We start from the raw sequence: 27,764 nt of genomic DNA, 5'->3' as shown, positions 1-27,764 counted from the left end.
AAGTGCTGCACTCAATATGCCAGCAAATTTGGAAAACTCAGCAGTGGCCAGCGGACTGGAAAAAATCAGTTTTCATTCCAATCCCAAAGAAAGGAAATGCCAAAGAATGCTCAAACTACCACACAATTACACTCATCTCACATGCTAGTAAAGCAGTGCTCAAAATTCTCCAAGCCAGGCTTCAGCAATACTTGAACCGTGAACTCCCTGACATTCAAGCTGCTTTTAGAAAAGGCAGAGGAACCAGAGATCAAATTGCCAACATCTGCTGGATCATGGAAAAAGCAAAAGAGTTCCAGAAAAACATCTATTTCTGCTTTATTGACTATGCCAAAACCTTTGACTGTGTGGATCACAATGAACTGTGGAAAATTCTGAAAGAATGGGAATACCAGACCACCTGACCTGCCTCTTAAGAAATCTGTATGCAGGTCAGGAAGCAACAGTTAAGACTGGACATGGAACAACAGACTGGTTCCAAATAGGAAAAGGAGTACGTCAAGGCTATATATTGTCACCCTGTTTATTTAATTTATATGCAGAATGCATCATGAGAAATTCTGGACTGGAAGAAACACAAGCTGGAATCAAGATTGCCGGGAGAAATATCAATAACCTCAGATATGCAGATGACACCACCCTATGCCAGAAAGTGAAGAGGAGCTAAAAAGCCTCTTGATGAAAGTGAAAGAGGAGAGCGAAAAAGTTGGCCTAAAGGCCAACATTCAGAAAATGAAGATCATAGCATCCGGTCCCATCAGTTCCTGGGAAATAGATGGGGGAACAGTGGAAACAGTGTCAGATTTTATTTTTTGGGGCTCCAGAATCACTGCAGGTGGTGACGGCAGCCATGAAATTAATGAATATACCAGACCTCTTGATCTGTCTCCTGAGAAATCTGTATGCAGGTCAAGAAGCAACATTTAGAACCAGACATGGAACAACGGACTGGTTCCAAATCAGAAAAGGAGTGCGTCAAAGCTGTATATTGTCACCCTGCTTATTTAACTTTTATGCAGAGCACATCATGTAAAATGCCAGACTGGATTGAGCACAAGTTCGACTCAAGATTCCTGGGAGAAATATCAATAATCTCAGATACGCAGACAACACCACGCTTATGACACAAAATGAAGAAGAACTAAAGAGAGGGATGGTATAGGGAGGGTGTGGGAGGGGTGTTCAGGAGTGGGAACTTATGTACACCCATGGCGGATTCATGTTGATGTATGGCAAAACCAATACAGTATTGTAAAGTAAAAAATTAAAAAAAAAAAAAACGTGAAAGAAGAGAGTGAAAAAGCTGGCTTTAATCTCAACATTCAAAAAACCTAATATCTTGTCATCCGGTCACATCACTTCATGGCAAACAGATTGGGAAACAATGGAAACAGTGACAAACTATTTTCTTGGGCTCCAAAATCACTGCAGATGATGACTGCAGCCATGAAATTAAAAACACCTGCTCCTTGGAAGAAAAACTATGACCAAACTAGACAGCATATTTAAAAGTAGAGACATTACTTTACCGACAAAGGTCCATCTACTCAGAGCTATAATTTTTCCAGTAGTCATATATGGATGTGAAATTTGGGCTATAAAGAAAGCTGAGTTCTAAAGAATTGATGCTTTTGAACTGCAGTGTTGGAGAAGATTCTTGGGAGTCCCTTGGACAGTGAGGAGATCCAAACAGCCCCCCTAAAGGAAATCAGTCCTGAATATTCATTGGAAGGACTGATGCTGAAGCTGAGATTGCAATAGTTTGGTCCACTGTTGCAAAGAACTGACTCATTTGAAAAGACCCCGATGCTGCAAAAGACTGAAGGTGGGAAGAGAGGGGGATGTCAAAGGATGAGATGATTGGATGGCATCACTTACTTGACGGACATGAATTTGAGTAAACTCCAGGAGTTGGTGATGGGCAGGGAAGCCTGGTATGCTGCAATCCATGGGGTCACAAAGTCGGACACGATTGAGTGACTGAAGTGAACTGATGGAAATTCTATTTTTAGCTTTTAAAAGAACCATCACATTATTTTCCATAGCTGTTGCACAATTTTTGCATTCCTACCAGCAGTGTGTAAGAGTTTCAATTTCTCCACATTCTTGCCAACATTTGCTACATTCTACTCTTTTTGATAATAGCTATCCTAGTGGATTTCCTAATTTCATTTCTCTTTTCATGAACTCATTGCCTATTTATATATTTCTTCCATGCAATGTCTATGTAAGTTTTAAAATTGCACACAAAAATATTTGCCATTTATTGTATGTCATATAACCTTTATAAATCTTTATTCTTGTTAGAAACAATCTTGAAAAGAGCTCAAATTCAAATGGTTTTGTAAGTAAAATATCTTAAAATTTCAGAAAATGCTAGTTTCACAAGCTATTATCTAAAGAAGAAATATAAAAATGCTGTGTCAATTAATCCAACATAGGCAGTCAAGTTAAAAAACCTACCACAGATGGTCTCCCCAAATGTCCAATTACTTAATATTGTAAATTAAATTAAAAATTAGAAAAAATCAGATAATCAAATCCACAATCATATAAAAGCAATAAGCAAACTATCCAATGTATATTTTTGAGTGCTTAAAAACATATTGCATCCTGTTTTACATAGTGGAGTGAAAAACTTCATCAAAACAGGCAGTCTTTTCCCTCATGGAGCTTTATGAAATGTATAATCTAGCAGTGCTAGGAGCATGAAAGGCTAATCAATCAAGAGATGACGAGGTGTTCGGGAAAGGAATAGCGACTTTATTTGGAAAATCAGTAGACCTAGAAGATACATATGAATTACATATATTTATGACATATATAGCCACGTGTTTGGGGCTTCCTTCCCAGGAGGTAGCAGTAAAGGACCTGCCTGCCAATGCAGGAGACACAAGAGATGCCCTGAGTCAGAAAGACCCCTGGAAGAGGACATGGCAACCCACTCCAGTATGATTGCCTGGAGAATCCCATGGACAGAGGAGACTGGCAGGCTATGGTCCACAGGGCTACAAAGAGTTGGACACAATGAAAGCGACTTGACATTCAAGCATGCATGCACAAATATGTACAATTATTTACTTATTCTAATTTGAAATAAATTGAAAGCCAATTGATAAACATGAACATTCATTCTTTCTCCATACTTTCCCTGAACAAGGATTAGAATTATGTGCCCTTAATTTCCGGAGAAGGCAATGGTGACCCACTCCAGTATTCTTGCCTGAAAAATCCCATGGGTGGAGGAGCCTGATAGGCTGCAGTCCATGGAGTCGCTAAGAGTCAGATACGACTGAGCGACTTCACTTTCACTCTTCACTTCTATGCATTGGAGAAGGACATGGCAACCCACTCCGTTGTTATTGCCTGGAGAATCCCAGGGACGGAGGAGCCTGGTGGGCTGCCATCTATGGGGTCACACAGAGTCAGACACGACTGAAGCGACTGAGCAGCAGCAGCCCTTAATTTCAAAGCAAGTTAACAATAAATTAGTGATAAAATGATAAATTAATAGTATAAAATTCAGGGATAAGATATGATGGGTAACAATCATCAAAAACTGCTATTTGCTGTATTTATCTTGCCTGGAGAATCCCAGGGACGGGGGAGCCTGGTGGGCTGCCATCTATGGTGTCACAAAGAGTCGGACACGACTGAGGTAATTTAACAGCATGGATAAATATTTTTAAACTGGAATCAGCATACATATTTTGGATACAATAGAGATTTAGGATACAATATTTTCCACAAAAATGTATAAAGATATAAAATGCAGAGCTTCTTTAAAAAATAAAATACAAAAATAAAAATATTTATTAAAATATAATATCAACTTTCAAAAATTAAACAGTATGGAAACCTGTAAAGAATAAACTAAGATTCAAATAAAATCCTACCACTGAAATTGCCTTTATGTTTATAGACCTAGAGTAATTCCAAAGAGAATATATTTTAAAAACTGTAAATGTATCTATATATACATGTACATATATATTTTATATTATATATACTTTAGAATTCCTAAATATATCAATAAAGAGCTACATGTATATATTTATAACTTTATTATACTATGGTTACATTATTATATCCATAATTCAAGTAATATGTAAATATTTTAAAAAATGCAGGCCCAGGGGACTACTCCAGTGGTCCAGTGCTTAAGAATCTGCCATGCAATGCAGGGGATGCAGGTTCAGTCCGTGGTTGGGAAACTAGTATCCCATATGACTCAGAGCGACTAAGACTGCAAGCCACAGGCAGCAAGTCTGTCACCACAGTGAAATATCCTGCATCCGTCAATGAATCTCCCACATGCCACAACCAAGACCTGATGTAACCAAAGAACATTAGAACAGCACATAACACACAAATCAATCCTCTTAAAGTGGAAATATTACATGTATTTTTGTATGCTGTGATTTGTTTTCTCTAACCTATTTTGTTTCATAATTTTTTCTATATCAGTATCTTTCAGTTTTATTTTTAAACACCTGAACAATTTTCCATAATATCAGTATACTAAAAGTTATTTAACCACTTATATGCATACAGGAGTGTTAAGTTGCTTCAGTCCTGTTCAATTCATTGTGACCCCATGGACTGTGGCCTTGCAGGCTCCTCTGGCCTGGAATTCTCCAGGCAACAATCCTGGAGTAGGTTACCATGCCTACTTCCAGGAGATCTTCCTGATCCAGGGATAGAACCTGAGTCTCCTGCAACTCCTGCACTAGCAGGTAGATGCTTTACCACTGAGCCATTGGGAAGGCCCAACCACTTACATAGATATGGAAAATTAGTGTTTCAACTTCTCAGGAAATACACTAGTGACCATACAAATATATGCAATGACATTTGTTCTTTTCTTGTTAAACTGATTTTAAAATATCTACAAACCTCCACCAAATATCACAAGATATTTAGGATTCTCATTTTAAAACTTCATCATTGTATGTCAAGATATTTTTAGTTTATTTGTTTTTCACCCATTTCATTATTCCACAGACCCTTTAAAATGGAGCAGGATCCTGTAGTCTTGCCCCTACATGTCCTCAAAGCCTGCTTTTGTCTGTGGAAAAACTTTAGCCAAAGAGTAAGTTTAATCAGAGAAGTGAGAAAATACAAAAAGAAAGGAAAAGAGTCAAAGTAGACCACATAATAAGAATGTGGTAACAATTGTATTATTACTAATAATAATTGTATTGATAATAGGTAATAATAATTAAGCATAGTCAACAACCTTCAGTTCCCCCTCAAGGGCTATAGATAATATTCCAAGCCATATCCTGTGAGTTCTCTTATATGTACTGAAACCTCCACCAGGTGGGAGAAGCTAATTACATAGTGACCAGACCATAGCCATGACATAAGCTGCCACAGTTCCAAGAATTAACCTCAAGGAAATGAGAAGAAACCATCCCTAGAACTGTGCCTACAATAACGGAGATAACGCGGGTCAGACCACCGATGGCCAACTCCAGATAACTATCTGGAGCTGCCTGCACTGCTTCCGCATGTAGCTCTCTCCTTCTGTCTATAAAAGCTCTTGCCCTGAAGGTCAGTGTGTAAGTGGGCCTTTGGATAGGTGTTGCTGCTCAGTTGCTGGCATCTGAAATAAAATTAACTTGCCTTTCCACCAACAGTCTCTTTAATGGCTTTTGAGCGGCAAGCAGCCAGACCTTGGTTCAGTAACAGATTTTGGTGTGCAATGTGGCGCTCTGCTCTCTTGGTGTAAGGCTTCTCTGTGTCTCCCCGAAGAGACAAGTTGGTAAGTGGCGAGGGGCCAGCTGCTCATGGCTAGCCAGCCCCATGACGGATTTTAGTGGTCATTCCCAGCAGCTGCCAAAACCATTTGTTTGAGCATTCTTCCTGTTTCTCCCCTGCTCTGCACTGGCTCCTGACTTTTGCTTTCAGTTGGTAGAAATGAAAAGTGAATTGGGGATGAACTGATGTCAGGAGAAATATATAACCTCAGATATGCAGATGACACCACCCTTATGGCAGAAAGTGAAGAGAAACTAAAAAGCCTTTTGATGAAAATGAAAGAAGAGAGTGAAAAAAGTGGCTTAAAGCTCAACACTGAGAAAACTAAGATCATGGCATCTGGTCCCATCACTTCATGGGAAATAGATGGGGAAACAGTGGATGACTTTATTTTCTTGGGCTCCAAAATCACTGCAGATGGTGATTGCAGCCATGAAATTAAAAGACGCTTACTCTTTGGAAGAAAAGTTATGACCAACCTAGATAGTATATTGAGAACACAGACATTATTTTGCCAACAAAGTTGCATCTAGTCAAGGCTATGGCTTTTCCAGTGGTCACGTATGGATGTGAGAGTTGGACTGTGAAGAAAGCTGAGCGCTGAAGAATTGATGCTTTTGAACTGGAGTGTTGGAGAAGACTCTCAAGAGTCCCTTGGACTGCAAGGAGATCCAACCAGTCCATCCTAAACGAGATCAGCCCTGGTTGTTCATTGGAAGGACTGACGCTGAAGCTGAAACTCCAGTACTTTGGCCACCTCATGTGAAGAGTTGGCTCATTTGAAAACATCCTGATGCTGGGAGGGATTGGGGGAAGGAGGAGAAGGGGATGACAGAGGATGAGATGGCTGGATAGCATCACCGACTTGATGGATGTGAATTTGAGTGAACTCCGGGAGCTGATGATGGACAGGGAGGCTTGGCATGCTGATTCATGGGGTCGGAAAGAGTCGGACACGACTGAGTGACAACTGAGCTGAACTGATGAACTCCTAGACTGGGTAAGTCCACAGGTGAGGAGCCGGGCAACCTTCCTATATGTGAACATTTGGGCATTTGGGCATTTGGGCATTTGTGTCATTTGGGCATTTTGCCAATTTGGTTTTGGTGTCTGTCTACAACTCAGGACTGGTTATGTTGGGGAAATGTTTGTTTGAGACTGGGACTGGTCACCCTCGGAGAAGGTTTGTGATTTCGAGTGCAAGTGAGTAGTCTACCTGTGTGCCTGGTATCTTTGTTGTTTTATGTAAAATGGGAAGTTCAGGTTCAATTCATTGAGAAAAATTTTATCTATGACTAAAGAAAAAGAAAGATGGTTTTTTAACCAATATTTGGGAACAGTATTCTTTAGACTGTAGAAAATCCATTAAGATGAAACTCTTGAAATTCCAAAACTTGTTCTTTTTGCTTATGCAGGTAAAGAAAGCTAGCTTGATAAAATTTCTGGTATATACTTAATCTATTTCTGTATATATTGATGTGAGAATGCAGAAAATGTCTATGTGTATAAATAGTCTTCAAAACACATTAATATAGTTAATATTTACTTGTTAGTTAGGTAAAATAAGAAATCACTTGTACCACCGAAATACATTTTAAGACATCAGTTCTCAAATTCCATTTTGATGATATATTATTTAACAACTTTGCAAAGCTGCCTGTTCCATATTAAAAGAATTAGCATTTCATTTTAATTGAAATATATATCAAGTGGGTATCTAACTCAATGATTACTGGAAGCCAAAAACCCATTTTTTGCACTTTACCATATTTCAATTTCTTATAATGAATTGTTACAAGCAGTGCAATAAAGACATTGCAGTACCTCTTGTTCCAAAATTAACAAGGTGCTCAATTAAACAGTCCAGATTCTTTTTAATTGCTGCCTTCACATATCAAGAGATGTTCTCCCACCATTTCTTACCACTGGAACTAGAAAATCATCAATCTTAAGTTAGATTTGACTTTATGCTGATCCAAAGCAAAAGTAAATACAGATATAAGCATGTGTACTAACATTTTGTGGCAATATGAATTGCAATTTTATAGAAGTATTGCGTAATGAAACAACAAAAACAACGCCCAGTACAGCCTGAATACCTAAAAGGATTTTAGTCTGCTCTAGAGTAGGGCTTCCCAGGTGGTGCAGTGGTAAAGAATCCACCTGCCAATGCAGGAGATGTGGAGTCTCACAAAGCTTAAATCAACATGTGCCTATTGCTGCCTTTCTCATCTTGGGCTCAGGATCCTCTTGCAAAAACACACTGGTTGTTGAAAGAGTTCCTTTCCTTGCTTGTTCACTGATAACTGTTCGTATGAAGCTGCTCTCACCAATTAGAAACTGTCCTTTCCCCCTAAGGAATTCCCAACATGGCTGCTTGCTTTCTTCCAGAACAGCAGGGCATCTTTCTTAATTCTTCCTCTGATACCAGTCAAAGAAAACTCTTTGGGTTGACTGTCAGCTCCACCAAGAATAGTGTCTGTTTTTCCACACAGCGCAACAGAATCACAAGAGTGATAGCCTATTATATTCACAGGTTCTTCCTCTGAAGGGGAATATAGGAGACAAAATCTGGGGGGTTGTTTTAGCTTTCTGCCTATATGTATTACAGGTATAATCATATTATAAACAAAGTTTTCAGCTTTTCCCACCTTTTAATATAGCTCAAATACATAGGTAATAAAATAAAACTTATCATATATTTAATAACTACTTACTAAGTTGTACCTCTTAATATAAGTTAGAAAAATTTCTACTCTATGGCCTATGTTAAATTTCTCATGAGTTTAGCATTTTTTAACTGGTTCAAATTAGATTAAATCAATTATAATATCATTGCTTTTATTAATCTCATTTTTTTTCCTTTTTGGTCTGAAATGTTTTTTAAGTAAAGACTTTCCAATTTTCACTGAGGGAAAGTCTTTAATTTAGGATTATAATCCTTTTCTTTTCTTTTTAGGAAATGAAAAAAATTGTCATAAGTGAAAACTTTAAAATTATTTCTGTTGGATATCTAGAATCTTGTGCCTAGGAGTACTCATGTGCTTAGGAATTCTATGTAAAAAATATTACCTTATATATATATATATATGTATATGTATATGTATATATATATATGTATATGTATGTATATATATATATGTATCTCTAACTCTATAAGTGTGAGAAAGATTTTTGTTACTGTTTTTTCATTTCTTCTTTGTTGTTTCCTGGAAGTTATTTAGAATAAAAAATGTTAGTCTCACAGAGATAACAGGGAAGTAACTGGAGGACAAGCTGAGCCTATCAAGCTTGTGAAGCAGTGTGGGAACACCTCCTTAACAGTGATTCAGTAGTGTCCTGACTGGGGGAACTAGGGAATCATTTATGGCAATTTAGAAATTGGCCGCAATGGGGCTCATGGCTGACACAGACATGTTCAGATTGGTAAACTAGATAGGTTGCTATAATATTCCATTCCTTTGTCTTGAAATGTGTGCATCTGAAAGAGTTTTCATCAAATTTAAACTTAAACACATTTTCAGTATTGAAAGTTTATGGTTTCTTTTTCAGGAGGTAGCAGCTATGATATAGAACACAGAAAATTGTATGTTCTGGTGTCATGTTATATACGGGATTGGTCATCACAGCACTTATTATAAAGGGAGTCGTATAGTAAAAGGCAGAACAAATTACAGTCAAAATTTCAGAGTATGCACAAACACTAGGAACTTAAAAAAAAGATTTCTATGTTTTCCATTTCAAACTAGAAAATAAAAACGAAATTTAAAAAAAAAAAAACCTTCCCCAAATAAGTGTCCAAATTTGCATTATCGTTTGAGTTCCTATTTCGTAAATATTATAATCACTGTGAAATAGCAGCATTTTTACATGATTAGTCACAGTATTAGCTATTTCATTTCCAGATGAAAGCTTTAAGTTTACATATTTATATTTAATGAAGTTTGGTTAATATCCATTGTAGGTAAAAGCCTGGAAAATTTGTGGTTAGCACTTAAATATTTTGTTCATAGTTAACTACTGTGAAAAATGTTCCATGTGTTAACAGGTATACATAACTACCTAGAAAAATATAAAGCATAAGGAAGTCGTGTAACAGATATATCAAGTCCTTTAGTTTTTGAAAAAACATACTAATTTTCAAAAATTAAAATACTGTAGAAATGCTTTTTCACTGCTTATAGTTTATACTGGTTATGTTTTGCTGTTTGTTTGACATGAGATACCTACACTCTTAAGGTATGTTCTTAAAATATTATATGTGTATGACTACAGATACAAATGGTGCTGGAGAAGACTCTTGAGAGTCCCTTGGACTGCAAGGAGATCCAACCAGTCCATTCTGAAGGAGATCAGGCCTGGGATTTCTTTGGAAGGAATGATGCTAAAGCTGAAACTCCAGTACTTTGGCCACCTCATGCGAGGAGTTGACTCATTGGAAAAGACTCTGATGCTGGGAGGGATTGGGGGCAGGAGGAGAAGGGGACGACAGAGGATGAGATGGCTGGATGGCATCACTGACTCGATGGATGTGAGTCTGAGTGAACTCCGGGAGTTGGTGATGGACAGGGAGGCCTGGCGTGCTGCTATTCATGGGGTCGCAAAGAGTCGGACACGACTGAGCAACTGAACTGAACTGACCTGACAGATAAAAATGATAGAAATGAAGTTTAATGAACTATTCCATGGAACTTGGATAAACTGGGATTTGCCTCTAAAATTATGATTTCTAATATAAATACTAAAAGTTCTTTGTGACAAAGAATTGATATTTCAGGAGACAATATTTTCTCTTGAATATATTGCTAAATCTTGATTACTTGATTAGAATAGGGCTGGAATACTGAACCTTTGCCTGGCCTTCAAAAACATTGCTCTTTTAAGTTTATTGATGCTTTTGTTATTACTAGTATCATTATTAGCTATTTACAGTGCTTAGTGAAAGGGCTTTTTAAAATTTTTAAGAACACCATAGAGGGTATTCAAAGTTATTGAAAAGTCCCTAATTGTAAATAAGGAAGTTCCTAGTGTTCATTTGCAGATTCATTCTGTGTCTTTTAAAGAAGATTTAACTGGCTTCAATAAAAGTATAACTTGTGCTGTTTAGCACTTTGGGCATTACTGGACGTTTTGATGCGAAGCAAACTGATTTATTTTCACCATTTTTTGGCTGGCTGAGAGCAGTGATGTGGAAATGATATTCTTGGACTAATCTGAGCTGCTGTAAACAGTCAGTTGTTATGTATCACCTTGTCAGAGTTTAGCAGTTATGTAATTTAGTAGGTATATTATTCAGAACTTATAACATGAGAGTTAATTATGTATACATAAAAACACAAAGTGGGAAAACGACTATCTACTGAGTTCATCAGAAACTTAAAAATATATTCTAACAACTTCCCTAATGCCTAATGTATTTCTTGGAATACTGCAAATGCCATATTTGAAATTTAAGAAAATAAAATAGTTTCAATTACACCAAAAGCTGTGACAAATTTCCCTTTCAAGTTAAGTCTTCTATTTGATGACTGTTGAGTTAAAATATATATTAATTTCTTAAACATGTGAACCAGTTTACAAAGCACAGTTTTAAACATCAATTTGATCACTGTTCAAGAAGGCATTTTGAATGTACTATTGCTGTGTATGAGGATATAAAATCAAGCACCTATGAGATGAGATGTTTTTTCAACATGACCTTATGATGTTCTCACTGAAAAAAGATAAAAGCAGCCCCTGACATCATCTCTTCGAGATAACATGTTACTTAGTCCCCGAATCTCTACCCTGGGAAGATAAGCACAAAATTGTACTTGCTGCTAAGTCGCTTCAGTCATGTCCGACTTTGTGTCACTCCATAGATGGCAGCCCAGCAGGCTCCCCTGTCCCTGGGATTCTCCAGACAAGAATACTGGAGTGGGTTGCCATTTCGTTCTCCAATGCATGAAAGTGAAAAGTGAAGTGGCTCAGTCGTGTCCGACTGTTAGCGACCCCATGGACTGCAGCCCACCAGGCTCTTCCGTCCATGGGATTTTCCAGGCAAGAGTGCTGGAATGGGGTTAGACATCTCTAATTGGCTATCGACACTGGGTCACGAGAGATGTTTCAGTAACCTACGTGTCTGATGAGTTCTATCAGGTTCAGTCAGTTGTCCTGAACAGTTGACTAAAAAACAACAACAAAATCAGTTGTCCAGGCCATTCATGTGTGTGTAGATAGAAAGATTTATGATAAGTGTAACAAAGAAAGCTATTTTATGTCTTAAAATGCCTGCTCATGTTTTGAGCCGCAAGCAGTTTCAGCACTGAGTAAATATCAGAGAAGTTGAGAAACTATTGCCTGTAGCAGCTAATAAATCTCATAAATATTCTTAATTACCATAATGATTGGCCTGGGAATGTTCCACGTGGCATATTGTGTGTCCAGATTGAAGAATCTACCTTCTTGAAATAGAATACACCCTAAATAATATAGTTGCTTCTTATAGAAGTGTAACTATTGTTGTTTAAATTTTATGTCTCTCTTAAATAAAACAGTAGATAGATAAATGGAATTCATCTCAGAGGTCACTTCATCCTTCAAACATAGCTGTTGAGCACCAAATACTGTATAAGTGTAGATGTTTGATCTTTTACTAATAGTTTGTAAAAGAGGGCATCAGTCAACTTCTGAGATGGAGATTCCAGAAATATTGTGACTTCCCCAGGAAATAACACAACAGGTGTTGACTATCTTGTTTTAAAGGGTCACAGTAAGCAGAACACATCATTACAACTATAAAATATGTAGCCTCAACTGATTCTGAAGATAAGATAGCATTTGTATTCTATACCATAGGAAAGTAAATACTAACAATTTTATTGATAGCCCTGAGGTTCTGAACAAACCCTCTCTTCCACTGTCTTTCTTGGCTGAAAGGATAGGAGTATTTATTAAGTCCTAGTACAATCTGTGAGGCATCATTTCTCTATTTAAGGCTTTCAGAGCATATTGCAAATACCTGATGAGGGTTTTAATGGGTCTATGTGAATCTTGAGAGGATTCGCTCCAGTAATTTTGTCACAATCTTTAGACTTTGGCCCTCAATGAATCTGTATGTCCTGGAAGTCTTTAATTTAGGTTTTATGTAGACACAAAGATATCAGAAATCAATATTCAAAACTAAATGCTAAACTAATGCTGACTAGGGTAATCCTCAGAGATTTCAAGGAAGAGGTCATCAGGATACCATTTAGTTGTGGAATTCCGTCATCTCAGGTGATCTCTCTCATAAATAAGCCAGAGTTCTTTCACAAAGGATAAAAATGTGGTTAAAAGTTTGCAGGTGAAATTTACAAACTGAGGTGAGTGAACGTCTAAAATTTTTCAAAGATAGCCATCACGTTAGTAGATTACTGACCATGAAGAGGAGTTTTTAAAATGAAAGTTTAAGGTTGTATGCAGTGAGCATATCACTACATACTTTGCACACTTTTCTCTTAACATTTTCAGAAATAATTTTCTTATGAATTTAAGGGTAAAATGGGTACTCAGATACATGTCTGCACTCCCCTTGGGTCTTCTCTGTCCTTGAACCATCTTCTTTATTTCTTTCTGGCTTTGGGCATAGTACAATTCTTTTTGCCAATCCCATTCTGCTTATAATATCTACAGTTGTCTTTATCACAGAGTTCCCTCCCCTGGCCCTTTAAAGATTGGAGTGTGAGCATCTAATTATTTTATCCGAAAGCTGCCAGTTTATTGTCTTAGTCTGCTTTTGTTATGAGACTATTTCAAATGTTTAGCAAAACTTGAAAATCTAGCAATGGGCAATTTATGTTTCTCATTTTTCTTGGCTAAGAATATTCACCAAATGTTAGGAAATAGCTATAGTCATACCTGTAGTAGGGTCTATTCTTATGTTCTGTGTAAAAGTGTTAAGGATCTGCTCTAAAATCTGATGAATTACCTGTCCACCTATCTTCACAAGAGTGACTGTGTGCTCATTTGCTCACTCGTGTCTGATTCTTTGAGACACCATGGAATGTAGCCTATCAGGTTCCTCTGTCCATGGGATTTCGCAGGCAAGAATACTGGACTGGGTTGCCATTTCCTCCTTCAGGAATCTTCCAGACCTAGGGATTGAACCTTAGACTCCTGCATTGGGCAGGTGGGTTCTTTACCTCTGAGCCACCAGGTAAGTCCTGATTTATGGATAGCCTCCCCACTCAGGTCCCATCCCTGTGTCAGGAAGACCCTCTGAATGAGGAAATGACAACCCACTTCAGTATTCTTGTCTGGGAAATCTTCAACCCATGGTGACTCAAAAGAGTCCAATATGACTGAGTGACTAAGCATGCAAGCTCCCTATGTTGCCCAGCTCCAAGTTTTTCAGCTTTTCTACACCTCTCTGATTCCCTGTCATATTTGGAGACACTTAAATTATTCTCAGATCTTACTAATTTGTCTCCTTTTTTTTTATTTTCCTGAAGATCCTATAGATCTATAAATATATAATGTAGATCTAGCATCTTTGACTTTATTTTAGATTTTGTATTTAATTTGCCTCAGTTTTGGAAAAAATTTTAAATGGCTTTCAGATAAGACTAAGATCAAGATTTAAATTCTGCCTTAAAGGAGTTATGGGCTTCACTGGTGCCTCAGAGGGTAAAGAATGTGCCTGCAATGCAGGAGACCTAGGTTTGATTCCTGGATTGGGAAGATCCCCTGGACAAAGAAATGTCCAGTATTCTTGCCTGGAGAATTCCATTGACAGAAAAGCCTGGTGGGCTACAGTCCATGTGGTCGCAAATAGTCAAACACAACTAAGCAACTTTAACTTCCACTTTTAAAGGAATTACTGTATTCTGAAAGAGATTTTACTTTAAGAGGCAATTGAGCTTTGAAGCATCCTGGACAAGTAGATCCCTGGAGAAGGAAATGGCAACCCACTCCAGTATTCTTGCCTGGAGAATCGCATGGATGGAGGAGCCTGGTGTGCTACAGTCCATGGGGTCGCACAGAGTCGGACACGACAAGTAGATGGGATTGGCACATAATTTATTTGACTCATGATTCTCATCTAATCCCTTCTCTGAGAATGCTAGGATTTGCAGGACTTTTATTTTGATTAAATCACTAGTGTTTAAATAGATAGTGAATAGTGAATCTCTTCAACTATTTCCATTTTAAAATATTACTAGAAATTTGAGGTAAAAACAAGAGAAATCAGAAATAATTTAACTAACAAAATTGAGTGATTTTGGATAAATATTTGTAATATATATCTAAATATATTCCTTTTTTTTTTTGGTGAGCATTATATGGTGATAGCTTCAGGGCTTTCAAGGAATAACTTCAGGGCTTTTCAATAGTCTTTCTTTTCCTTCCATTTCATATTTCTTGTGATATGGAAAGTTACCTTTTAAATAAATTGCTAGTAACCATTAAATATTGTTTTTTTAATCGAGTGTCCACTCTGGGTTTAACAATTCACTATACCTGCTGTATACATTATTTAAATTAGTCTTTCTAGTAGCAAGCTACAGTTTGAGACTTATTGTGTCAACCAAAAAACTGATGCTCAGAAGAGTAGTCAAGGGATTTTCTCAAGGCTCCACATTTAGTAAATGCTGTAAATGCTCCGCATTGATAAATCCAGAAGTCACGCTATATATCCTATTTTAGAGCCAGATTTCTGAGTTGCTTTTATTATACTGCATTCTCATATTGCTGTTTTTCCAATCCTTTCATACTACTAGTCGAACTATTTATCATTGTATTTGATTATTTGTGGAGCAGACCTGACCAACAAAAGTTTCTGCATTAGTGGAATTACTCTGTATATACTCTTTTCAATGTATATAGAGTTGAAGCTGAAACTCCAATACTCATGCAAAGAGTGGACTGATTGGAAAAGACCCTGATGCTGGGAGGGATTGGGGACAAGAGGAGAAGGGGATGACAGAGGATAATATGGCTGGATGGCAACACTGACTCGATGGACATGAGTTTGAGTAAACTCTGGGAGTTGGTGATGGACAGGGAGGCCTGGCGTGCTATGATTCATGGGGTTGCAAAGAGTCGGACATGACTGAATGACTGAACTGAACTGAACTCTTTTCAAAATGATAGCTATCAACAATTTATGATTTTTGAGCACTTGAAATATGACTATTGGTACTATGACATGAAATTTTAAATTGTTTATTTTTTATTAAATATAGATAGTCACATGTGGCTAGTGACCATCAGTAAGTATACTGCTTTTCCTTGAAACACTGTTCTTCAAATAAAAATGAGAAGTGCAATTAACAAAATATAATTGTTAGCAGAATGTATGAAAATAAAAGTGAAAATAAAAAAGGATAGATTCCTTGATCCTTTTTGTTACATTTTATGGTCTATTATGCATTGAAACGTACTGGTCAAGAGGAAAGCTGTTGTACAATACTTGTATTTTATTTTCATATATTTTTCTCAAATAAGGATAATATTTTAAATAGCAGTTTTGATCATTTTTTGAATTCTTAGACATTTGTAATATATAGTCATGTATATAAATACAGTCATACATCTACATGTATATATATATGTATATATTACACATATATAAATGTAGATATAAGTATTTTTTATATTCTCCTTTTAAGATATTCCATCATTATTATCAATTACTCATACAAACTAAAATTCAAAATAAAATATTAATGGTCTTCCTATTTGTACTGAATAATTGTAGCAGTTTTTATTTATTGATCACATTTTTAAAACCTTCATATTAACATAACTGTCAGTGTCTCTTCACTTCTTTTCTTCTCTAAATTCAAACTTCTATAAATCATAGTTTCCTACATTTCTTTCAGCACATTTTATATTTCTCATAGCCCTATATTAACTTTTGTATTTTATAAATCGAATCTTCAGACAGTTTAAATAAGTTCATTTACCACATGAATGGCTTCTTTTATTTTTAATCCAATAAACAGTAGTGTTTCTAAAAAGATAAAATATTTGCTCAAATGGGAATTCTATATATTTCAAACTTTAGTTCTTCCTAACTGATGGTGTTAATTATTGGAATATAATTTTTATTATCGTGATTATATCTGCTTAGTAGCTCTGTAATGAGATGTGTTTTAGATAGTAGATAAATCATTTCTTTTATTGAAGGACTAAATCTTACTTGGTTTGAGGAATTTAAAAATTAATCTACTATGAATACAGTATGATATTCAGATGTAATCTTTCAATGTGAAGAAAGGTGGGATCATGGAGAAGTCTTGAAACATACGATTTAACTTGAAGGACAACCTAATGCAGCTGTAATAGTAAATTTGCTTTGTGAGATGATGTATCTCCTTAACAACAAGCTACTTTATCCTCAGAGATTGTGATTAGACATTTAATTAACTCGAGCTGAAGCTGTCAAGATTTCAAATTATGTATTATTCTTTAGCAACAAAATAATGAACTTATCCAAATGAGTTAAGCAGCTGTAAAATCATAACAGACTCCAAGAGAAATTCCCCTCTACTTATCATCAATATATGTTCTGTACATATGAGTACTGTAATAAAAAACTGAATATATAATATTTAAATTAATGAAAATTTCTTTTAAAGCATGTTATATATTGTAATGAATTCTCTCTTAAATGAGGGCAAATCACTTAAATATCCATGCTGAAAATATTTTAAAACCTCCAACTTATGATTTCCTGAAAAATAATCATTTTAATCATAGACAAAAACCAATGTAATTTTTGTAAAACAGTGCACATTTTACTACTATAGAATTTTAAAAGGAAATGTCAAGCCACATACAGGAGAAATATTTTTGTAATGAATACACTGACAAAGATTGAGGTAACTAGAGTAAGTACTTCAACATATCAGTGGAGAAAAGATAAAGAATCCATAAATAATGGGGAAAGATATGATTAGGCATTTCTCAATAAAGAAACTGTAAATGGACTATCATGCTTGGGAAATAAAACAGTTAATTACTGAAATGAAATTAGTTTATAAAGTGAAACTTTATTATGCCCACCAAAGTGGGGGCAAAGAGTTGATTTTGTAAAAAATATTGAGTAGATTGTGAAACAACAGAATGTCTTATATAGGGTCAAAGGATTATCAAGTGTACTTGCTCACTTTTAAACCTTTCTAGAGAAGGCAATGGCAACCCACTCCAGTACTCTTGCCTGGAAAATCCCATGGGCGGAGGAGCCTGGTGGGCTGCAGTCCATGGGGTCACACAGAGTCGGACATGACTGAAGCGACAGCAGCAGCAGCAGAGAATTTTCAGGGAGCACACTTGCTAAGACATGTATTATGATTTTTTGTTGTAGTTGTTACATTTTTAGTGACAGAGTACATACTGATTGACATCATTCATGACCTCAGGATTCTTTCACCTTTCCTCTGACTGTCCAGGCCTGGCATATCTCACAGAAGGTGTTAATTTTTGTAATCATTGCTCTAGGCTCTGGTTTCAAAAGAAGCCTTACTGAAATACTTAATAAAATTCAACATGAATGTATCTTTAAGCTCTACCAATGCCACTCATGAACACAAATCCCTGAAGAATTCTCAAACATGTGCACTGGGACATCATATAACATTATTCAAGGCGACATTTTGGTAATATAATGAAACTAGTAAAATTATCTGTCAAATCTACATTAATAACGCACAGTCAAGTTATATAATAGTATACACATCAGTGCTTAATGAATGAAAGTCACATGTAGCTATATGGTTATATTTTAAAATCAAAATATTGAATAAAAACGTCATAGAAGAACTCACAGAACATTATTGTGTTTATTTAAATGTTCAAAATAAGATATATGAAAAAAAAATAACTTGCTTCAGTTAAGTTCAGTGCAGTCACTCAGTCATGTCCGACATTTTGTGACCCCATGAAGTGCATCACACCAGGCCTCCCTGTCCATCACCAACTCCCAGAGTTCACTCAAACTCATGTCCTTAAAGTCCGTGATGCCATCCAGCCATCTCATCCCCTGTCATCCCCTTCTCCTCTTGTCCCCAATCCCTCCCAGAATCAGAGTCTTTTCAAGTGAGTCAACTCTTCACATGAGGTGGCCAAAGTACTGGAGTTTTCGGCTTTAGCATCATTCCTTCCAAAGAACACCCAGGACTGATCTCCTTTAGGATGGACTGGCTGGATCTCCTTGCAGTCCAAGGGACTCTCAAGAGTCTTCTCCAACTCCGCAGCTCAAAAGCATCAATTCTTTGGTGCTCAGCCTTCTTCACAGTCCAACTCTCACATACATACATGACTACTGGAAAAACCATAGCCTTGACTAGATGGACCTTAGTCGGCAAAGTGATGTCTCTGCTTTTGAATATGCTGTCTAGGTTGGTCATAACTTTCCTTCCAAGGAGTAAGCGTCTTATAATTTCATGGCTACAATCACCATCTGCAGTGATTTTGGAGCCCAAGAAAATAAAGTCTGCCACTGTTTCCCCTGTTTCCCCATCTATTTCCCATGAAGTGATGGGACCGGATGCCATGATCTTATTTTCCTGAATGTTGAGGTTTAAACCAACTTTTTCACTCTCCTCTTTCACTTTCATCAAGAGGCTTTTTAGCTCCTCGTCACTTTCTGCCATAAGGGTGGTGTCATCTGCATATCTGAAATTATTTATATTTCTCCTGTCAATCTTGATTCCAGCTTGTGTTTCTTCCAGTCCAGCATTTCTCATGATGTACTCCTGCATATTAGTTAAATAAGCAGGGTGATAATATACAGCCTTGACATACTCTTTTTCCTATTTGGAACCAGTCAGTTGTTTCATGTCCAGTTTTAACTGTTGCTTCCTGACCTGCATACAGATTTCTCAAGAGGCAGGTTAGGTGTTCCCATCTCTTTCAGAATTTCTCACAGTTTATTTTGATCCACACAGTCAAAGGCTTTGGCATAGTCAAGAAAGCAGAAATAGATGTTTTTCTGGAACTCTTTTGCTTTTTCCATGATCCAGCAGATGTTGGCAATTTGATCTCTGGTTCCTCTGCCTTTTCTAAAACCACCTTGAAAATCAGGGAGTTCACAGTTCAAGTATTGCTGAAGTCTGGCTTGGAGAATTTTGAGCGTTACTTTACTAGCATGTGAGATGAGTGCAATTGCGCGGTAGTTTGAGAATTCTTTGGCATTGCCTTTCTTTGGGATTGGAATGAAAACTCACCTTTTCCAGTCCTGTGGCCACTGCTGAGTTTTCCAAGTTGGCTGGCATATTGAGTCAGCACTTTCACAGCATCATCTTTCAGGATTTGAAACAGCTCAACTAGAATTCCATCACCTCCACTAGCTTTATTCATAGTAATGCTTTCTAAGGCCCACTTGACTTCACTTTCCAAGATGTCTGGCCCTAGATTAGTGATCACATCATCATGATTATCTGGGTCATGAAGATCTTTTTGTACAGTTCTTCCGTGTATTCTTGCCACCTCTTCTTAATATCTTCTGCTTCTGTTAGGTCCAGACCATTTCTATCCTTTATCAAGCCCATCTTTGCATGAAATATTCCCTTGGTATCTCTAATTTTCTTGAAGAGATCTCTAATATTTCCCATTCTGTTGTTTTCCTCTATTTCTTTGCATTGATTGCTGAAGAAGGCTTTCATATATATATATATATATATATATATATATATATTAGTTTTTTATTTTTTTTAATTTTAAAATCTTTAATTCTTACATGCATTCCCAAACATGAACCCCCCTCCCCCCTCCCTCCCCATAACATCTCTGTGGGTCATCCCCATGCACCAGCCCCAAGCATGCTGTATCCTGCGTCAGACATAGACTGGCGATTCAATTCTTACATGATAGTATACATGTTAGAATGCCATTCTCCCAAATCATCCCACCCTCTCCCTCTCCCTCTGAGTCCAAAAGTCCGTTATACACATCTGTGTCTTTTTTCCTGTCTTGCATACAGGGTCGTCATTGCCATCTTTCTAAATTCCATATATATGTGTTAGTATACTGTATTGGTGTTTTTCTTTCTGGCTTACTTCACTCTGTATAATCAGCTCCAGTTTAATCCATCTCATCAGAACTGGTTCAAATGAATTCTTTTTAATGGCTGAGTAATACTCCATTGTGTATATGTACCACAGCTTTCTTATCCATTCATCTGCTGATGGACATCTAGGTTGTTTCCATGTCCTGGCTATTATAAACAGTGCTGCGATGAACATTGGGGTACATGTGTCTCTTTCAATTCTGGTTTCCTCGGTGTGTATGCCCAGAAGTGGGATTGCTGGGTCATAAGGTAGTTCTATTTGCAATTTTTTAAGGAATCTCCACACTGTTCTCCATAGTGGCTGTACTAGTTTGCATTCCCACCAACAGTGTAGGAGGGTTCCCTTTTCTCCACACCCTCTCCAGCATTTATTGCTTGCAGATTTTTGGATCGCAGCCATTCTGACTGGTGTGAAGTGGTACCTCATTGTGGTTTTGATTTGCATTTCTCTAATAATGAGTGATATTGAGCATCTTTTCATGTGTTTGTTAGCCATCCATATGTCTTCTTTGGAGAAATGTCTATTTAGTTCTTTGGCCCATTTTTTGATTGGGTCGTTTATTTTTCTGGAATTGAGCTGCATAAGTTGCTTGTATATTTTTGAGATGAGTTGTTTGTCAGTTGCTTCATTTGCTATTATTTTCTCCCATTCAGAAGGCTGTCTTTTCACCTTGCTTATATTTTCCTTTGTTGTGCAGAAGCTTTTAATTTTAATTAGATCCCATTTGTTTATTTTTGCTTTTATTTCCAGAATTCTGGGAGGTGGATCATAGAGGATCCTGCTGTGATTTATGTCGGAGAGTGTTTTGCCTATGTTCTCCTTTAGGAGTTTTAGGAATCAACTTGCCTGACTTCAGGCTCTACTACAAAGCCACAGTCATCAAAACAGTATGGTACTGGCACAAAGACAGACATATAGATCATGGAACAAAATAGAAAGCCCAGAGATAAATCCACACACATATGGATACCTTATCTTTGACAAAGGAGGCAAGAATATACAATGGAGTAAAGACAATCTCTTTAACAAGTGGTGCTGGGAAAACTGGTCAACCACTTGTAAAAGAATGAAACTAGATCACTTTCTAACACCCCACACAAAAATAAACTCAAAATGGATTAAAGATCTAAATGTAAGACCAGAAACTGAAGAAGGCTTTCTTATCTCTTCTTGCTATTCTTTGGAACTCTGCATTCAGATGCTTATATCTTTCTTTTTCTCTTTTGCTTTTCACCTCTCTTCTTTTCACAGCTATTTGTAAGGCCTCCCCAGACAGCCATTTTGCTTTTTTGCACATCTTTTCCATGGGGATGGTCTTGATCCCTGTCTCCTGTACAATGTCACGAACCTCATTCCATAGTTCCTCAGGCACTCTATCTATCAGATCTAGACCTTTAAATCTATTTCTCACTTCCACTGTATAATCATAAGGGATTTGACTTAGGCCATACCTGAATGGTCTAGCGGTTTACCCTACTTTCTTCAATTTAAGTCTGAATTTGGTAATAAGGAGTTCATGATCTGAGCCACAGTCAGCTCCTGGTCTTGTTTTTGTTGACTGTATAGAGCTTCTCCATCTTTGGCTGCAAAGAATAGAATCAATCTGATTTCGGTGTTGACCATCTGGTGATGTCCATGTGTAGAGTCTTCTCTTGTGTTGTTGGAAGAGGGTGTTTGCTATGACCAGTGCATTTTCTTGGCAAAACTCTATTAGTCTTTGCCCTGCTTCATTCCGCATTCCACGGCCATTTCTGTCCTTTATTGAGCCCATCTTTGCATGAAATGTTCCCTTGGTATCTCTAATTTGCCTGTTACTCCAGGTGTTTCTTGACTTCCTACTTTTGCATTCCATTCCCCTATAATGAAAAGGACATCTTTGAGGCTGTTAGTTCTAAAAGATCTTGTAGGTCTTCATAAAACCGTTTAACTTCAATTTCTTCAGTGTTACTGGTTGGGGCATAGACTTGGATAACTGTGATATTGAATGGTTTGCCTTGGAGATGAACAGAGATCATTCTGTCGTTTTTGAGATTGCATCCAAGTACTGCATTTCGAACTGTTTTGTTGACCATGATGGCTACTCCATTTCTTCTGAGGGTTTCCTGCCCGCAGTAGTAGATATAATGGTCATCTGAGTTAAATTCACCCATTCCAGTCCATTTTACTTCGCTGATTCCTAGAATGTCGACGTTCACCCTTGCCATCTCTTGTTTGATCACTTCCAATTTGCCTTGATTCATGGACCTGACATTCCAGGTTCCTATGCAATATTACTCTTTACAGCATCGGATCTTGCTTCTGTCACCAGTCACATCCACAACTGGGTATTATTTTTGCTTTGGCTCCATCCATTCATTCTTTCTGGAGTTATTTCTCCACTGATCTCCAGTAGCATATTGGGCACCTAAGTTCCTCTTTTGGTATCCTATCATTTTCCCTTTTCCTACTGTTCATGGGGTTCTCAAGGCATGAATACTGAAGTGGTTTGCCATTCTCTTCTCCAGTGGACCACATTCTTTCAGGCCTCTCCACCATGACCCGCCCGTCTTGGGTTTCCCGCAGGCATGGCAATAGGCTTAAAGAGTGAAAATTCAGATGGTAGTCAGAGAATTCAGTTCAGTCACTCAGTCATGTCCAACACTTTGTGAACCCATGAACTACAGCAAGCCAGGCCTCCCTGTCCATCATCAACTCCCGGAGTCCACCCAAACCAGTGTCCATTGAGTTGGTGATGCCATCCAACAATCTCATCCTCTCTCATCCCCTTCTCCTCCTGCCCTCAATATTTCCCAACATCAGGGTCTTTTCAAATGAGTCAGCTGTTTGCATCACATGGCCAAAGTACTGGAGTTTCATTCAACATCAGTCCTACCAATGAACACCTGGGACTGATCTCCTTTAAGAAGGACTGGTTGGATCTCCTTGCACTCCAAGGGACTTTCAAGAGTCTCCTCCAACACCACAGCTCAAAAGTATCAATTCTTCTGCTTTCAGTTTTCTTTATAGTCCAACTCTCACATCCATACATGACTACTGGAAAAACCATAGCCTTGACTAGACGGACCTTTGTTGGCAAAGTAATATTTCTGCTTTTGAATATGCTATCTAGGTTGGTCATAACTTTCCTTCCAAGGAGTAAGAGTCTTTTAATTTCATGGCTGCAATCACCATCTGCAGTGATTATGGAGCCCAGAAAAGTAAATTCAGCCACTGTTTTCACTGTTTCCCCATCTATTTGCCAGGAAGGGATGGGACCAGATGCCATGATCTTCGTTTTCTGAATCTTGAGCTTTAAGCCAACTTTGTCACTCTCTTTTTTCACTTTCATCAAGAGGCTCTTTAGTTCTTCTTCACTTTCTGCCATAAGGGTGTGTCATCTGCATATCTGAGGTTATTGATATTTCTCCCAGCAGTCTTGATTTCAACTTGTGCTTCCTCCAGCCCAGAGTTGCTCATGATGTACTCTGCATATAAGTTAAAGAAGCTAGGTGATAATATACAGCCTTGACATACTCCTTTTCCTATTTGGAACCAGTCTGTTGTTCCATGTCCAGTTCTAACTGTTGCTTCCTGACCTGCATACAGGTTTCTCAAGAGGCAGGTCAGGTGTTCTGGTATTCCCATCTCTTGAAGAATTTTCCACAGTTTCTTGTGATTGACACAGTCAAAGGCTTTGGCATAGTCAAGAAAGCAGAAATAGATGTTTTTTTCTGGAACTGTCTTGCTTTTTTGATGATCCAGCAGATGTTGGCATGATCTCTCATTAATGATTTCTGGTTCCTCTGCCTTTTCTAAAACCAGCTTGAACATCTGAAAGTTCATGGTTCACATACTGCTGAAGCCTGACTTGGATAATTTTAAGCATTACTTTAGTAGCGTGTGAGATGAGTGCAATTCTGTAGTAGTTTGAGCATTCTTTGGCATTGCCTTTCTTTGGGATTGGAATGAAAACTGACATTTTCCAGCCCTGTGGCCACTGCTGGGTTTTCCAAATTTGCTGGCATATTGAGCAAGAGGATTAAGGATTCCAAACAGAAAGTTTCTTGATAAAAAGTATGGGGGGAAATGGTAACTATTGTGGTTTGTTGTTGTGTTCAGTTGCCAAGTCATAACTGTCTCTGCCACGACATGAACTGCAGCATGCCAGGTTTCCTTATCCTTTACTGTCTCCCTGAGTTTGCTCAAACTCAAGTCTGCTGAGTCAGTGATGCCATTCAACTCTCTTATCCTCATCTGCCCCCTTTACCTTCCCTCTGTCTTTCCCAGCATCAGGGTCTTTTCCAGTGAATCAGCTCCTCCCATCAGGTGGCCAAAGTATTAGAGCTTCAGCTTCAGTACCTATTCTTCCAATAAATATTCAGGGATGGTTTCCTTTAGGATTGATCGGTTTGATCTCCTTGTAGTCCAAAGGACTCTCAAGAGTCTTCAGCACCTCAGTTCGAAAATGTCAGTTTCTTCAGTGCTCAGCCTTCTTTATGGTTCAACTTTCACATCCATACATGTCTACTGGAAAAACCATAGCTTTGACTATATAGATCTTTGTCAGTAAAGTAATGTCTCAGTATTTTAATATGCTGTCTATGTTTATCATAGCTTTTCTTCCAAGGAGCAAGTGTCTTTTAATTCCATGGTTAAAAGACAGAAATCCAAGAGAAAAGGAACTCTTCAAAACAGTAAAAGAAGCATGGCTAATAAAATACAATGGACCCACATAAAAGTAGCAGCTGATACCCCATCAGAAAAAATAGAATACAAAGACTGTAGAATTTCATTATCAAAGTTTTGAAGGAAAAAGAAAACTGCCTACTAAGAATCTACTAAAAAACAGCACTGTTTATAATAGCCAGGACATGGAAACAACCTAGATGTCCATCAGCAGATGAATGGATAAGAAAGCTGTGGTACATATACACAATGGAGTATTACTCAGCCATTAAAAGAATTCATTTGAATCAGTTCTGATGAGATGGATGAAACTGGAACCGATTATACAGAGTGAAGTAAGCCAGAAAGAAAAACACCAATACAGTATACTAACACATATATATGGAATTTAGGAAGATGGCAATGACGACCCTGTATGCAAGACAGGGAAAGAGACACAGATGTGTATAACGGACATTTGGACTCAGAGGGAGAGGGAGAGGGTGGGATGATTTGGGAGAATGACATTCTAACATGTATACTATCATGTGAATTGAATCGCCAGTCTATGTCTGATGCAGGATGCAGCATGCTTGGGGCTGGTGCATGGGGATGACCCAGAAAGATGTTATGGGGAGGGAGGTGGAGGGGGTTCATGTTTGGGAATGCATGTAAGAATTAAAGATTTTGAAATTTAAAAAATAAAAAAAAAATATGTAAGATGGAAACACACACACACACACACACACACACAAAAATTATCTACTAAGAATCCCTGGTAGCTCAAACAGTAAAGAATCTGCCTGCAATGTGGAAGACCTGGGTTCGATTCCTGGGTTAAGAAGAACACAGAGAAGGGCATGGCAACCCACTCTAGTATTTTTGCCTGGAAAATCCCCATGGACAGAGGAGCCTAGAGGAATATAGTCCATGGGGTCTCACAGAGTCAGATACGATTGAAGCGAATAGGAAGCAGCAAGAATCTTATAGACATAAAAGTAACTTTCAGAATTACGGCAAAGACATTCCCAAATTGAACAAAATGGATAGCAGATCTGCCTAATATGAAATACAAAAAGGAAGTTTAAGCAGACAGTAAGTACCAAAGATAGTAATTTAAATATACACAAAGCAGTAAAGAAAATACAGGTCATTAAGCAAATATTGAACACTATAAATATACATTTCTTCATTGTTTTTAACTTATTTAAAGAAAAGATAGACAAGACATACAATATATTGTTATACTGTGATATATAGAAATATATGTGTCAATAACAAGGAAGTTGTTTTAGAATGAAGAAACATCAGATTGTAACTAAGTACAAAACACCATGTGAAGAAAATCAGAAATATGAATAAAATCAATATAGCAAATCTATAAATATATATTTTCTTTTCTTTCTTCTCTCAGTTTCTTAGATATAACATTATATAAAGCAGTTATAAAAATTTATTTGTGGATTATTTTATTATACATATAATGCATTTATGGATTAATGCACATAAAATATAATAATTATACTAAATAATAAACAAAGGAGAAAGAAGAATAAAATTATACAGAAGCACTCTTTCTCACTGAGCATGTTACTATAAATTGAAGCCAGTCTGATCAGTAAAATGTATGCTTAGTGCAACCACTAAGGTAATACTTTAAAAAAAAAAGATTTAAAAAATCAGTAAAGAAATTACATTATCATACTTTAAAATATTCATTTAATAGAAAAGAAAATGTTAAGGAGAATTAAAGTAATAAAAAACAGCCTGAGATATGAATAAAAAAGTAAATTACAGACATAAATCCAAGTGTATTAAAAACATGAAATGGGAATGAATCAAGCAATCAAAAAAAAGGCAGAGATTAATTTTTTTAAAACCTATGTCCACATAAAACTTAACACAAATGTTCATAGTAGCATCATTCCTAATAGCTTAAAGGTGGAAATAAAACAAGTGTGCATCAACTGATGAATGAATACATAAAATATGGTGTGTTTGTATACGTATATACATATATATAATTAAATGTTATTCTATAATAAACATTAAGTAGTTATATATGTCATGACATGGATAAACCTTAAAAATATAATGCTAACCCAAAGAAACCAGTTACAAACCAAGCCACAGTATATGATTGCATTTATATGAAATATGCAGGATAGACTGTAGAAAATTCTGAAAGAGACAGGAATACCAGACTACCTGAGCTGCCTCTTGAAAAATCTGTAAGTGGGTCAGGAAGCAATAGTTAGAACTGGACATGGAACAACAGACTGGTTCCAAATAGGAAAAGGAGTATGTCAAGACTGTATATTA

This window comes from Ovis aries, chromosome 6 (genome assembly GCF_016772045.2).
Source record: "Ovis aries strain OAR_USU_Benz2616 breed Rambouillet chromosome 6, ARS-UI_Ramb_v3.0, whole genome shotgun sequence".
Classification (NCBI taxonomy): Eukaryota; Metazoa; Chordata; class Mammalia; order Artiodactyla; family Bovidae; genus Ovis; species Ovis aries.
This window is presented reverse-complemented; position numbering follows the sequence as displayed.